This window comes from Drosophila albomicans, unplaced genomic scaffold, assembly GCF_009650485.2.
Source record: "Drosophila albomicans strain 15112-1751.03 unplaced genomic scaffold, ASM965048v2 utg000031l_pilon, whole genome shotgun sequence".
Classification (NCBI taxonomy): domain Eukaryota; kingdom Metazoa; phylum Arthropoda; class Insecta; order Diptera; family Drosophilidae; genus Drosophila; species Drosophila albomicans.
The window spans coordinates 12,832-28,630 of record NW_026263478.1 but is presented as its reverse complement, the minus strand read 5'-3'; the positions used below and the strand labels follow the sequence as shown (position 1 = coordinate 28,630).

At 40.4% G+C, this 15,799-nt stretch overlaps 1 non-coding gene and 1 pseudogene across 1 annotated transcript; both read right to left on the bottom strand.

Moving 5' to 3' along the window:
• Positions 1-1,031: 1,031 nt before the first annotated feature.
• LOC117577340 (large subunit ribosomal RNA) lies at positions 1,032-10,393 on the bottom strand (annotated as a pseudogene).
• Positions 10,394-10,747: 354 nt separating this feature from the next.
• Positions 10,748-10,926, bottom strand: LOC117577349 (5.8S ribosomal RNA). Its single transcript, XR_004573134.1, has one exon. It is a non-coding gene; the product is annotated as a 5.8S ribosomal RNA (ribosomal RNA).
• Positions 10,927-15,799: the final 4,873 nt, after the last annotated feature.

Below are 15,799 nucleotides of genomic sequence, written 5' to 3'. Positions count from 1 at the left end.
TATTTAAAATACACAAGTAATTTGTAACACATAGATATACCATGCATATTTTTTAATTTTCGCCACTAATATGATGGCGTCCTTCTGGCTAACCAAATAAATATATATAACTAACGCTTACTAAATAATGCATATTTTATAATATACAAGATTTTGTACACATAAGATATACTATGCATATCTTAATTTTCGCCACTATATAATGGCGTTCCTTGCTCACCAAATAAATATATATAACCAACGCATAATAAATAAATGTTGCATATATAAAATACGCAATATTTTGTACACATAGATATACTATGCATATTCTTGATTTTCGCCCACTAATATAATGGCGTTCCTTTTGCTACCAAATAAATATATATACCAACGCATAAATGCAATATAAAAATGCATATACATATGATATATGCATATTCTAATTTTCGCCACTTATTATAATGTACACATAGATATACTATGCATATTCTTGACTTTCGCCACTAATATAATGGCGTTCCTTTTGCTACCAAATAATATATATATATAACCAACGCATTATAAATAAATGCATATATAAAATACGCAAGTATTTTGTACACATAGATATACTATGCATATTCTTAATTTTCGCCACTAATATAATGGCGTTCCTTTTGCTACCAAATAAATATATATAACCAACGCATAATAAATAAATGCATATATAAAATATGCAAGTATTTTGTATACATAGATATACTTACTATGCATATTATTAATTTTCGCCACTAAATATAATGGCGTTCCTTTTGCTACCAAATAAATATATATAACTAACGCATACTAAATAAATGCATATTTAAAATACACAAGTATATTTTGTACACATAGATATATTATTTATTTATATATATATATAATATATTTATATATTATATAAATTTTCTTCTTATATGCGTAATTGTATAACACATAATTAATAATTATGCATACAATTTTGCATATTTATATATATAAATATATATATAATATTTTTTTATATATATTCCTTAAACATATATATTTTATCGAATCGTCAAGCAAAGGATAAGCTTCAGTGGATCGCAGTATGGCAGCTGCTCAACCACTTACAACACCTTGCCTGTTATAAAAGTCGTTTACAATTGATTCAAGGCTTTGTCATTGTATTAAATAATGTTTTTAATATATAACTAGCGCGGCACCAGGTGATCGAAGATCCTCCCAATTTACTATGTTATATGTAACATTGGCATCACATCCATCGTCGTCTATTAAATGAATAATAAACTTTTAATGGTTTAGAAGCCATACAATGCAAATTGCCCCTTATTTATCATTGCAGTCCAGCACGGATACGACCTTAGAGGCGTTCAGGCATAATCCAACGGACGTAGCGTCATACCACTGTTCGCTCGAACAAGTATTGTGCCATTGGTCCGTACCTGCGGTTCCTCTCGTACTACGCAGGAATGCTGTCGCAACAACGTTTTGTCATTAGTAGGGTAAAACTAACCTGTCTCACGACGGTCTAAACCCAGCTCACGTTCCCTTGCATGGGTGAACAATCCAACGCTTGGTGAATTTTGCTTCACAATGATAGGAAGAGCCGACATCGAAGGATCAAAAAGCGACGTCGCTATGAACGCTTGGCCGCCACAAGCCAGTTATCCCTATGGTAACTTTTCTGACACCTCTTGTTAAAAACTCTTTTAAACCAAAAGGATCGATAGGCCGAGCTTTTGCTGTCCCTGTGTGTGTACTGAACACCGAGATCAAGTCAGCATTTGCCCTTTTGCTCTATGTGTGGTTTCTGTCCGCACTGAGCTGGCCTTGGGACACCTCCGTTATTATTTGAGAGATGTACCGCCCCAGTCAAACTCCCTACCTGGCAATGTCCTTGAATTGGATCATACCTGAGTAATTGGAGTTATACCAAATTTTTAATTTAAGAACACACATAAAGCACTCTCTCATTAAATGAATTTGTTTGCGATTTATATAACAAACTCGTGATACTTGATCAAGAAGCTTGCATCAAAAACCCAATACCATAGATATAATAAATATATCCGTTTAATGGCTAGGTAATGATACACGTTCCATTTAATCAAGTAAGTAAGGAAACAAAAGAGGTAGTGCGATTTCATTGTCGATACTATTACCGAAATTTAATATCTCCACTTATTCTACACTCTTATGTCTCCTTACACTGCCAGATTAGAGTCAAGCTTCAAAAGGGTCTTCTCTTTCCCGCTAATTATTCCAAGCCCGTTTCCCTTGGCTGTGGTTTCGCTAGATAGTAGATAGGGACATGCGAATTGGTAGATTAACGTGAAGCACCTGCCATGTTGGCTCTATCTCACGGTGCGCAGCACAGACAATTCAATTTAAAGGTCGATCAGCGCCCCCATGGAGCATCACGGGTACACATTGAAGAGCCAACTGTTTGGGTTGGCTCACCTCTGGTGTGAGGAGCGAGGGCCCATCTAAAACCTCTTTCCGATCTAATGGTATCACGGCAAACCGGTTGTATTACGCAACTCACACGTCGAGCACATGCCACTCTATCCGCATTTGATGGTTAAACCACAGCCACCACGATATCTCCCGAAAGGGCCGCAAACCAAATACCAGGACGGACATATGTCGCGCGGGCACCTGGTTCCCGTGGTACCAGAAAAACCTCCGCGTCAGGTTTCGTACCACAAAGGTACTACCAATTTTAACTCCAAAACAGTTACGGTTGGTGGCCCAGGTGCGAAACAATAAACATACAACATACATACGCCTCCGATTCATTGCAACCCCACATTCATACATCCCGATTTCACGCCTGCTACCTAGCATTCCATTCCCCTCCAGCATAACATTATTCACACAATCATTCATTCCTGCCTCCAGGAACGCTCATCCCGCCGTCTCGCAATACAATGCGGCAAACTCATTCAAATTACCTACACAAGTACTAGTGGCAGAGTGATTTACTTACGTCAAACCCACCACCAGTCTGCCTAACCCTAAGCTCATCCATCACACGTATATCGACATGACAGTGGCATCACACAACACAGCAGGCGTCTCCGCTGCCAAACCGCAGCGGCATCCCGGACTATCGCACAGGCTTCTCGATGCAAAAATGCATTGAGAGAACCATGGCCAGTCAACTAAGAATCCGAGACATCAGATTCGAAATCTGATAGTCTGATCGGTGTCTGCAGTGAACTGACATCCGATAAATTCGCGAGTCACCCGCCCATCACACTGCATCCCATCTGACCTGCCAGTCAGACAGAACACACTCTTTCAATAACTTCTTACATGCTATTCCACTGCCTAAGCTATTTACGTCCCTATCAAATAACCACTCATCCCGCAGCATGGCAGCCGCTCTTAATCTGAACATCAAGGCTCTACGCTGACTTTCAAGTCAAGAGGCGCTGCACCAAGCAATACCTGCAAGCTCCGTAGAAACAGTGCAGGCACACAGGCAGACAACCTAAAGAATCACACGCTGGCAAGCCAGCACTTTCTTTCTGCCCACAACAGGTCTGCTGCCTCATATCCACACAGACGACCCATATGCTGCACATGCAACAAAATAGGCCGCTGTATATGGTACGCACAGCTCGTCTGCTAAGGCCCCAATCACTCCGCAAAATGCGACGCACCTGTCCAACCACACTAAACAACCGCGCCCTAGACGTGAGATGCGCATAAAGCACATCCTCACCGAAAGTAATGCAAGGTATCGAACCTCAGTCACGATACTTTTAGCTACGTCGTTTAGTTCAACATGACTGGGAGCCGACTGGAGCAGACAATTACCCATGGTGATATAACATTGCCACCGTGTTCTATCCGCTGCCAAACCGACGCCGACACTGTCCCCCAATCGCAAACAATGCGCAAGCATCCTAGCACCTGCCTCAACTCGGAGCGCGATTGCCCCTCAATCAAAATGACAGATCATCATCGCATACGGCCACAACACTTGCAGCGCAATTCGAGTTGCCGCAATAGGGACGTCCATCATAGGTTCCATATAAATGGACCACAGATGATCCTTGCGGACAACCACGAACCACATCCACAGTGACACTTCACATTTCCTATTGCTGGTCGCACGTTCCTGCAGAAAAGTAGCTCGTCCATAGAGCCACTCTCGCACCACATCGCTCAATTTCTTAACACACTTGCCCAGCTAAGTGGTCAAACGCACCCCTAAAATCTACAAAATGCCTAAGACGTACCTTGAGCTCTGCTGACCCACCGAGTCCTATGACATAATGCCATGCATCCCGCGTACATCTACTCTTAGTGACCCCATATTGTTTAGACCATACTTGTCTACAACATCTGGTCCTTCAACTAACTCAAGCAGCCTTTCATCATGACTCTTTCTTAAGCACGTTCCAAAGCACAGGAAGGAACTGATGCCCGATAAGATCGAGATTTACTCCTGATCTTATCCGGCGACTTAAACACTACCATCTTGCACATTTCATTCACGGAAAAGTATCCCTCATTCACACACCTTTCATACAAATGCATACATATACTCTGAATCGAATCCAAACACATTTACACATTTTCCCCAGTGAAACCATCCATGCCGGCGACTTCTCGACTTTAACCTCTTAAAAGCCGCCCCAATTCAGCTCTCGGAGCGGTTCAAACAGGTTGCTCCACATGTAGTGGAGCCTCCTGTCTCTCCTCCGCGGAAGAACACATTCAGCAAACCTTCATAACAATCCTTCCATGCGTTAGCTGAAGGCCTCCGACATGTAAGTTGCCTAAACGAAGCCTCCTGCCTTTCCCTCTCGCTATTGATAAACACGACCCAGGGATCATGCTATTGCGATCTACAAATCACGCCATTTCCGCTTCTTTCACACGTACAAGCATTTCCTTTACTCATTCATACACCTACTATACCTCGCCTTAGCTGAGCAGCGCTATCGGCATTGGATATTCTCGCTCTTTTGAAACGTTCCGCAGAGCTTCGAAGTATCCTACGCTTAGCACTCAACTCACTCGTCCACCACTTAACACGCTTAAGATTCACCTTGCGGTGTCTCCGAAGCATGCTATCATTCACCACCCGTCATCCACCTATTCACAAACACATGACCTGCTCGTCAAACACTCATTGCACTGAAGGTGCTAAGCGGAACTTGCGTTGCCGCCTCACATATAAACAGCCCATATTGGGCCCAATTTCACACCACAAGTGCTCCACGAATTACCCCCCAACACTTTCATTTCGTTGTGGGAGTATATGCAAACACAATCTCAATTGGATGTGATTCACTTTATACCTACCCACCTAAAACACTCCACTCAAAATGAAAACACACGCATTTGCTTGCTTCATTCACAAGGGTGACGTCAATGTCACTTTTCCCGTTCGGACCATCAAGGTATACCACACACGCTGGGTTGATTAACGACCCGAACATCTTGGGACCACCCACTCGGCTAGCGTTTTCACCCCGTCTGTGGTTCTGATACCCAGACGAGTGTCTGGCATCTTTACTGAACCACACGGGGGGAACGACGCATTCGCAGATATACCAAGGATGATCGGATCGCTTACTCGCCAGTAAGTAGCACCCTCATCCCATGTACGCTATATAACGGCTCGAGGCGGTTCCCCGAACGCGCAATACACACTCACAACTAAACACCCTGCCCAAAATTGCCATTAAGGCACACACACACCCCCAGTCGGTAGAACACATCAGAGTGCATTCAATACAAAAACATCATTCACCACCCACCGCAGCCTTGCGCCTGCTGTCAGTGAACACGCGCATGCGCGCGGTAAGCCACGTACGCAACCATCGGTTGCATACGGGCTCCTGCAGCAGGGCCACTTACACTGCCTCTCTCACACATCATTTCGCCCACATCGCACAATAACTGCATATGACCGCTGGCAGTTTCAACTGAAGGACTTTGCTAGCCATATTAATGTCTAGCGTTGCCCTCGCGACAATCGCACTATATATCGGGCAAGCCAGAGACATCATAAGATGCCTCCGAAGGCTGCCCTTTAAAAGCACAAATTCCGGCAACTAAGTGCATTGGTACACTTAGCTACCCTGATGGCCAACTGACCACACAGCGCCGACAGACATCTGCTTTGCCCTGCAGTCCGCTACCTTGTGTCGAAGCCCATGGCAAACGGAAGCAGCTCAGAACCGGGGTCAAAAGTTCCTCAAGGGAATTGAAAACCACTTGATGTAGCAGCGGCCAACATCGAGCAGAGTTTGCATGCCATGCCATCGCCCTCCAAACACAACATTGACCGACGCTGACCCACCAGTCACAGGCCATGGCTTGCTCACCATACGACGCCTTTCTTGAAGGCCTCAAGAGACATTGCTGTCCTTGAGGTTCATCTCGAAAAGATCACTCATGAATTACGTCAGGAGTAATCTGCGAGGTGAACGCCCGTCACCCACAATTTAGGCCCCAGTTTGACATTCACACTCCACTTCCAGGCCCACCCTCTTTAAATTTTCGCGTTTCCTGCGCACTCTCCGCTCTGCAACGGATGGAGTGCGAATAATCGCCACCACCATCCCGAAGAGACGAACCTCGTGCAACCCGTACACCCAGTGGGACCTACCTCCTTCACCACCTGATAACCACTTCCTTTGAGGTCTTCGCAGTCTTGCTGCGGACCACGAGGGACCCATGTCTCAACTGGCTTATGGTCTCGGCGTCTCCCGGTAGACGGCGCTGCCGACTTGAACCGCCTTTGGCAAACCGGTGCACGCAGCGGAGCACCCCCGCTAAACCGGCGCTGGCACTCGGAAAGGCCCATTGGAGGGGCCGCTACTCGCATGAGCGCGAGCCTCCTCCAACCGTCCTCGGAGACGCTCATTTTCCGCCATCTGCGAAAACAGCAGCGTCTCCATTTCCGCTAGGTAGTCAACTACACTAACCAGCGCCTTGCCTTGCATTCCACAATCAGCAACAACGAGCGTGAGCACGTCCTTACTGATCGCCTTCATTTTTCTCTACTGGGCTTCCCTTGCGCATCATTGACCCTGGCTTGCTCAATGGAGCAACCAACGCCTCTGCTGCCTTTTCAGCCGCCCTAAACTCCTCTAGCATACTCCCCAATGAGCACATCGGGGTCGAATCTGCCGAAACCAGATTCTCCTCAGCCACGCTAAACACGCTAGTAGCAGCGCTGACACCACCACTAGCGGCTCCCATACACTCAGCACCTAACCCAGCATCAGCAAAAGAAGCTAAAGAAGCTGCCTTCTTCAGCTTCCTTGCTGACGCCGAACCCGCCTCCGCTTAACCTTCCCGTCAGCCACCGAAGGGAGGTCGTCCGTCGACGCACCACTCCCCCCAGCACCAACGGCCGGCTTGCACGCTGGCATCTAAAACTTTTGCAAGTCTTAAAAATACTCAACTGTACTCACCAGAAAGTAGGTCACTCGAAAACTAAGCTACTTTAATAGCGCTTAAAATAAGCACACGCACGCACACACTCTCAACGACGCGCGACGATTTTCCCACGCTGCTCACACGCACACAGCGAATGAGGAGCACAAAGCGCACACGCGAAACTTTTACCGCTAACTAAGAGATAACAAATAACTGTTATCGCAAAAACACTACGAAATGCAGGCACCCGCTAACACGTCTGTTCAGCTCGACAGTTGAAACCAGACTGAGTAGATAGGGGACAGTAGGAATCTCGTTAATCCATTCATGCGCGTCACTAATTAGATGACGAGGCATTTGGCTACCCTTAAGAGAGTCATAGTTACTTTGACCCCGCGCTTACTTGAATTTCTTCACTTTGACAATTCAGAGCACTGGGCAGAAATCACATTGTGTCAACACCCGCTAGGGCCATCACAATGCTTTGTTTTAATTAGACAGTCGGATTCCCAAGTCCGTGCCAGTTCTGAATTGATTGTTAATTGATAATCGTTATTAATTTTAAAAAGAACTAGCTGGTTGCCCAACTAGTATTCTTAAAAATTTTAGCAAGAAAGTTCCACAATTGGCTACGTAACTAAACTATCCGGGAACAAGAAACTACCATAAATGATAGAAACTCTATTTTACCCAGAACGAGCACATAAACCATGTTATTGTTTAATCAAGCCGACTATCTCAATCTTCAGAGCAATCCTTATCCCGAAGTTACGGATCTAATTTGCCGACTTGCGCCCTTACCTACATTATTCTATCGACTAGAGACTCTTCACCTTGGAGACCAGCTGCGGATATTGGTACGGCCTGTTGAGAAGTTTGCGTGTCCCCACCAGAAATTTTCAAGGTCGAGGAGAAAATATCGACACAACAGTATATGTCATGCTCTTCTAGCCCATCTACCATATCTCTCTGCGAAAGACTTCCATGGTAGTACGGCTATAAAACAGAAAAGAAAACTCTTCCGATATCTCTCGACGGCTTCTTTATGGTCGTTCCTGTTGCCAGGATGAGCACGAGGCCCATATTTAATAACAAACGGATACTCAACAGGTACGGAATTGAAACCGTATTCCCTTTCGTTCAAAATTATTCAAGTTTTTTAATTATGACAAAAATATAAATTTAGTTACTTTTTTTTACTTGAAAATTTTCGGCTTTCGCTTGAACTTAGGACCGACTAACTCGTGATCAACCACTGTTCACACGAAACCCTTCTCCACTTCAGTCCTCCAAAGGTCTCATTCGATTATTAGCTACTACCACCAAAGATCTGTACCAATGACGGCTCCATGCAGGCTTACGCCAAACACTTCTAAGCACACCATTGTACCTTCCTACTCACTAAAGTTTCAAAATTTATATTACAAGTAATATAAATCATCTACTTTAGCGGTAATGTATAGGTATACAACTAAGCCGCCATCCATTTTTAAGGGCCTTTGCTTCGGCAGGTGAGTTGTTACACACTCCTTAGCGGATTTCGACTTCCATGATCACCGTCCTGCTGTTTTAAGCAACCAACGCCTTTCAAATTCTGAATGAGTTGTTAATTTGGGCACCGTAACATTACGTTTGGTTCATCCCACAGCGCCAGTTCTGCTACCAAAAGTGGCCCACTGGGCACATTATATCATAACCTTAAACTTCATATCAAGAAAGTTAAGGTTCTTACCCATTTAAAGTTTGAGAATAGGTTAAGATCGTTTCGACCCTAAGGCCTCTAATCATTCGCTTTACCAGATAAGATTATTTTATACAACAGTTAAATGCACCAGCTATCCTGAGGGAAACTTCGGAAGGAACCAGCTACTAGATGGTTCGATTGGTCTTTCGCCCCTATACTCAATTCTGACAATCGATTTGCACGTCAGAACTGTTTCGGTCTTCCATCAGGGTTTCCCCCTGACTTCAACCTGATCAAGTATAGTTCACCATCTTTCGGGTCACAGCATATATGCTCAAGGTACGTTCCAGTTAGAGGCATAAATAATATAAATATTATTATACATAACTATATAGAACGCCCGGGATTGCGTTAATCAACTATAAATAGTTAAAAAACTAATCCCAATAATAGTCAAGTTAATTACGCTATTAGGTTTATATCCCCAATAACTTGCACATATGTTAGACTCCTTGGTCCGTGTTTCAAGACGGGTCCCGAAGGTATCCTGAATCTTTCGCATTGTTAATCATACAAGTGCTTATAATAAACATAAAAATCAATGATAATCATGCCATTATATAATTCCGAAAAATTAACGCACTGTACTCATATAATCTATCAGCACTTTATCAAATTTTTTGAAATTTATTTTATGTTAAAATGCAAGCACTCTAATTTAAATAAACTCTTATCAAAAATTGTTTGATAAATTCCATACATGCTAATAGATTACAATGTCCTTATATGGAAAAAATGCACACTATCGTTATAATATTGATTAAATATTACAATTCTAATGATGAATTTTCCATAACGGATATTCAGGTTCATCGGGCTTAACCTCTAAGCAGTTTCACGTACTATTTAACTCTCTATTCAGAGTTCTTTTCAACTTTCCCTCACGGTACTTGTTTACTATCGGTCTCATGGTTATATTTAGTTTTAGATGGAGTTTACCACCCACTTAGTGCTGCACTATCAAGCAACACGACTCTTTGGAAACATCATCTAATAATCATTAACGTTATACGGGCCTGGCAACCCTCTATGGGTAAATGGCCTCATTTAAGAAGGACTTAAATCGTTAATTTCTCATACTAGAATATTGACGTTCCATACACTGCATCTCACATTTGCCATATAGACAAAGTGACTTAGTGCTGAACTGATTTCTTTTCGCTCGCCGCTACTAAGAAAATCCTTGTTAGTTTCTTTTCCTCCCCTAATTAATATGCTTAAATTCAGGGGGTAGTCCCATATGAGTTGAGGTTGTTTAATTACACTTATAGACAATTCTCTGCCTATTTTGAAATATACTATTTTTTTCTTGAAGGTCCATAATATTCACAAAATTATTCTTTATACCATATTCGTTAATAAGAGGCAATTCTAGTTTATAAAATAATATATTTTATGCTAGACATTCCTCAATATTATTTGAAATGAATAAAGAACATATAATTCTTCAATTTCTCATGCAACAGAGTTTTAGTATTTTTCATTTATTAATTCATATTATGAATATCTTAAGCGAGAACTTTTTAGATTCACACTTATATTATCCAATAATATACAATGTGCTTAAAATTCCGAAAAATTTTAAACAACTTATTTAGCATAGTCTTACAACCCTCAACCATATGTAGTCCAAGCAGCACTAAAAAATTAATTAAAGTACATAACAGCATGGACTGCGATATGCGTTCAAAATGTCGATGTTCATGTGTCCTGCAGTTCACACGATGACGCACAGTTTGCTGCGTTCTTCATCGACCCATGAGCCGAGTGATCCACCGCTTAGAGTGATACAATTTTTTTTATTTCATTACGTCAAGAATATTTTTATTGAAAAGAAATTAAAAATACACACCATTTTTACTGGCATATATATCAATTCCTTCAATAAAATTTTTTTTTATACCTAAATAAATGTTTGCGAAATGTCTTAGTTTTACATAATCGATAATAATAAGATATATGACAAGTATATTTTAGCTAAATTTATTTATTATGATCAACATATGTAAAGCGTTAACCTGCAAACAGGTACAACATTGTTTTTCTTTAGGTGTTGCGAACCAATGTATGCGCACTGGAATATGCACAATACATTTTTGCAACGCATGTATATTATGGTACATATACACGCAGTTTTTATTTTATCCAAAACACATAAAACACTCTTAATACAGTATATAATAATAATAATACATGACAAACGGTTTTTTAGCTAATTTAAATTATTATATGTTGCATAATTGTATCTCATATGATTGAATAAAATATTATATTTATTAGTTACATAATTTATTAAATATTGCAATCCCTAAAAGAGAAAAAACAAATTTAATTTATTAACGGTTAGATGCATTAAAACAATAATGATCCTTCCCGCAGGTTCACCTACGGAAACCTTGTTACGAACTTTTACTTCCTCTAAATAATCAAGTTCGGTCAACTTTTGCGAAACAACCGCAACACACAAGGCGTCACAGTGATCACGTCCGGAGACCTCACTAAATAATTCAATCGGTAGTAGCGACGGGCGGTGTGCACAAAGGGCAGGGACGTAATCAATGCGAGTTAATGACTCACACTTACTGGGAATTCCAAGTTCATGTGAACAGTTTCAGTTCACAATCCCAAGCATGAAAGTGGTTCAGCGGTTTACCCGGACCTCTCGGTCTAGGAAATACACGTTGATACTTTCATTGTAGCGCGCGCGTGCAGCCCAGGACATCTAAGGGCATCACAGACCTGTTATTGCTCAATCTCATTATTGCTAGACGCAATTTGTCCATTTAAGAAGCTAGTGTCCTTATAATGGGACAAACCAACAGGTACGGCTCCACTTATATAAACACATTCAAACACAATAAACATTTTACTGCCACCATGAATGAAGGCTATATAAGCTTCAACACCATAATCCTGAAGATATCTATTTAATATATTTGAGTCTCGTTCGTTATCGGAATTAACCAGACAAATCACTCCACGAACTAAGAACGGCCATGCACCACCACCCATAGATTCGAGAAAGAGCTATCAATCTGTCTTACACACTTATATGTTCGGACCTGGTAAGTTTTCCCGTGTTGAGTCAAATTAAGCCGCAGGCTCCACTCCTGGTGGTGCCCTTCCGTCAATTCCTTTAAGTTTCAGCTTTGCAACCATACTTCCCCCGGAGCCCAAAAGCTTTGGTTTCCCGGGAAGCGACTGAGAAGCCATAAAAGTAGCTACACCCAATTGCTAGCTGGCATCGTTTATGGTTAGAACTAGGGCGGTATCTGATCGGCCTTCGAACCTCTAACTTTCGTTCTCTTGATTAATGAAAACATCTTTGGCAAATGCTTTCGCTTAAGTTAGTCTTACGACGGTCCAAGAATTTCACCTCTCGCGTCGTAATACTAATGCCCCCAAACTGCTTCTATTAATCATTACCTCTTGATCTGAAAACCAATGAAAGCAGAACAGAGGTCTTATTTCATTATCCCATGCACAGAATATTCAGGCATTTGAAGCCTGCTTTAGCCTCTAATTTGTTCAAAGTAATTGTACCGGCCCACAATAACACTCGATGAAGAGCACTAATGCAGGTTTTAAATAGGAGGAAACATATAAAAAAGTACAAGTACCTAATTATATATAAGAACTCCACCGGTAATACGCTTACATACATAAAGGTATAGTACTAACTACAATTGTAAGTTGCACTACCCGTATTGAAGCACAAGTTCAACTACGAACGTTTTAACCGCAACAACTTTAATATACGCTATTGGAGCTGGAATTACCGCGGCTGCTGGCACCAGACTTGCCCTCCAATAGGTCCTTGTTAAAAGATTTAAAGTGTACTCATTCCAATTACAGGGCCTCGGATATGAGTCCTGTATTGTTATTTTTCGTCACTACCTCCCCGAGCTGGGAGTGGGTTCTTTACGCGCCTGCTGCCTTCCTTAGATGTGGTAGCCGTTTCTCAGGCTCCCTCTCCGAATCGAACCCTATTCCCGTTACCCGTGCAACCATGGTAGTCCTGATACTACCATCAAAAGTTGATAGGGCAGACATTTGAAAGATCTGTCGTCGTACAAGACCATACGATCTGCATGTTATCTAGAGTTCAACCAGTGTAACGATCTTGCGATCGCTTGGTTTTAGCCTAATAAAGCACACGTTCCAGAGGTCCGTGTTTTAATTGCATGTATTAGCTCTAGAATTACCACAGTTATCCAAGTAAAACTGTTAACGATCTAAGGAACCATAACTGATATAATGAGCCTTTATGCGGTTTCACTATTAATCGTGTGTACTTAGACATGCATGGCTTAATCTTTGAGACAAGCATATAACTACTGGCAGAGATCAACCAGAATAATGTTCATTTCATTATGTAAATATATTTAAAATATAATACATAAATCTTCAAATATGTAAAATACATGACAACTCACAAAGTTGAATAACAAACGATAATATTCAATAATTGTATATATATCTGTGTTATACTTGACATGTACTATACGAATGTGGCCATAATTAGATAGCATTCACGTTTCGCTAGTTATAATTCACACATTGTTATATAAATATATATACTTATATATATAATATATATGCATATAATCGTTCAAAAATATCATTTATTTCAACTTACTAAATATATTATATCACACATGCATATTTTATAATTTAAAATTCAATTAATTGAATAAAAAATTATTTATTTTGATGACAAATTGATAATTTATATTAATCTGCATTTACGTGTAGACAATATTATATTAGTAAAAACTCCGTCCACAATAGTGTCCTAGAGGATTTTCATTATTCACAAAATATTAATTCTTTAGCTACGAAACACCGTCTTCTTTTGAAAAGACATTTAATACATTATATGCTTATTATATAATAGTAATAATTATATACCATATAATAGTATCAATTTTTATATCGGATGAGACTAATAATTAATTAATAATAACATAATTATTACTTAATATGCAAACTGAAATATATGCATCCAATACATATATACGTGATGAGCACACACTGCACCATGTATAGGATTTTGTGACACGACTTTCCTACAATGCTAACTTATTTCAATTTAGTGCAAGATTACCATCTAACTATCGCCATCGACGACTAATTAATAATGCACAACAGTAACATGCTTCATCTATTTTAATCTTCCCAGAATCATATTGCCTACTTCTATATGATTATTTTCATATATTATTTATATATGACGGTTATGCCGGCAAGACTCCACTCCATATACATAGTCATAATTATTTCACTTGTGAAAATTTTTCTCATAGGACATGCCTGCTCGACATCACCACCTCCTATATAGAGTTTTGTACACGTTTTCTACAACAGCTCATTTTACTAAGGTATACCACCTAATGTATCTTTATGTTGCACTAATTTAATAATGCACACAGTAAAACTTCATTATTTTTAACTTTTTTTAATCATATTGCCTTCTATATGATTATTTTCATATATTATTTATATATGACTTATGCCGGCAAGACTCACTCCATACAACATAGTCAGCTATATATTTCACTTGTGAAATTTTTCTCATATGACATGCCTGCTCGACATCACCACCCCCTATATAGGTTTTGTGACACTGGCTGTTTTTCTACCAACCAGCTCATTTTACTAAGGTCGCCAACCTAATGTATCTTTATGTTGCAGCTAATTTAATAACCAACAGTAAAACTTCATTATTGTAATTTTTTTTAATCATATTGCCTTCTATATGAGCCAATCTTGGCTCTTCATATTATTTATATATATATCTCCACAAATACTTCAATGTCGTTAGAGTATTACTTGCGCAGTGACTTGCCAGTGCTGGAATATGGTTGATTCATCACCACATAGGCGTTTCTCACTCCACCCCTATTTATAAGTGATACACGCATGTTCATTAGATAACTAAATAATGCTGACGTAAAGCAAGCTATCGACATAACTTCTGGCATACACTGCACCCTATATAGTTTTATGACAGTTTCTGCATCTCTACCTCAGCAACAGAAGCTTTTATGTCACATTGCGCGATACTATCCAAATGTATCCTGGTGTACCCAAAGTAGCGCTACAGTAAAACCCTTATTTTGTACACGTAATGACACATATTGTCACATGATTATTTTCATACTTAGAACTATATGCTTGCCAATACGCCAAGACACAGCCTCACTCAGTTGCCACAGTCATAGGAATTTCAGATGTCGAAATTATTCAAAATCATTTATACATCGACAATGCTGCGACCTCATCCACCCTATAGTCCATGTACGCAATCTACCAGCTCATATGGGGAATACATATACCCGAAACGTATCATGACCCTTTGTGTAACACTACAACACAATTTAATAATTCAGGCTAATAGACGCTTCAGCACTAATTCCAATGCTCAAAACTTCTATTATTTTTAACTTTTTTAATCATATTGCCTTCTATATGATTATTTAATATATTATTTATATATGACTTATGCCGGCAAGACACTCCATATAAATAGTCATATATATTTCACTTGAGAATTTTTCTCATATGACATGCCTGACGACATCACCACCCCTATATAGGTTTTGTGACACGTTTTCTACAACCAGCTCATTTTACTAGCTTCATATACCACCTAACGTG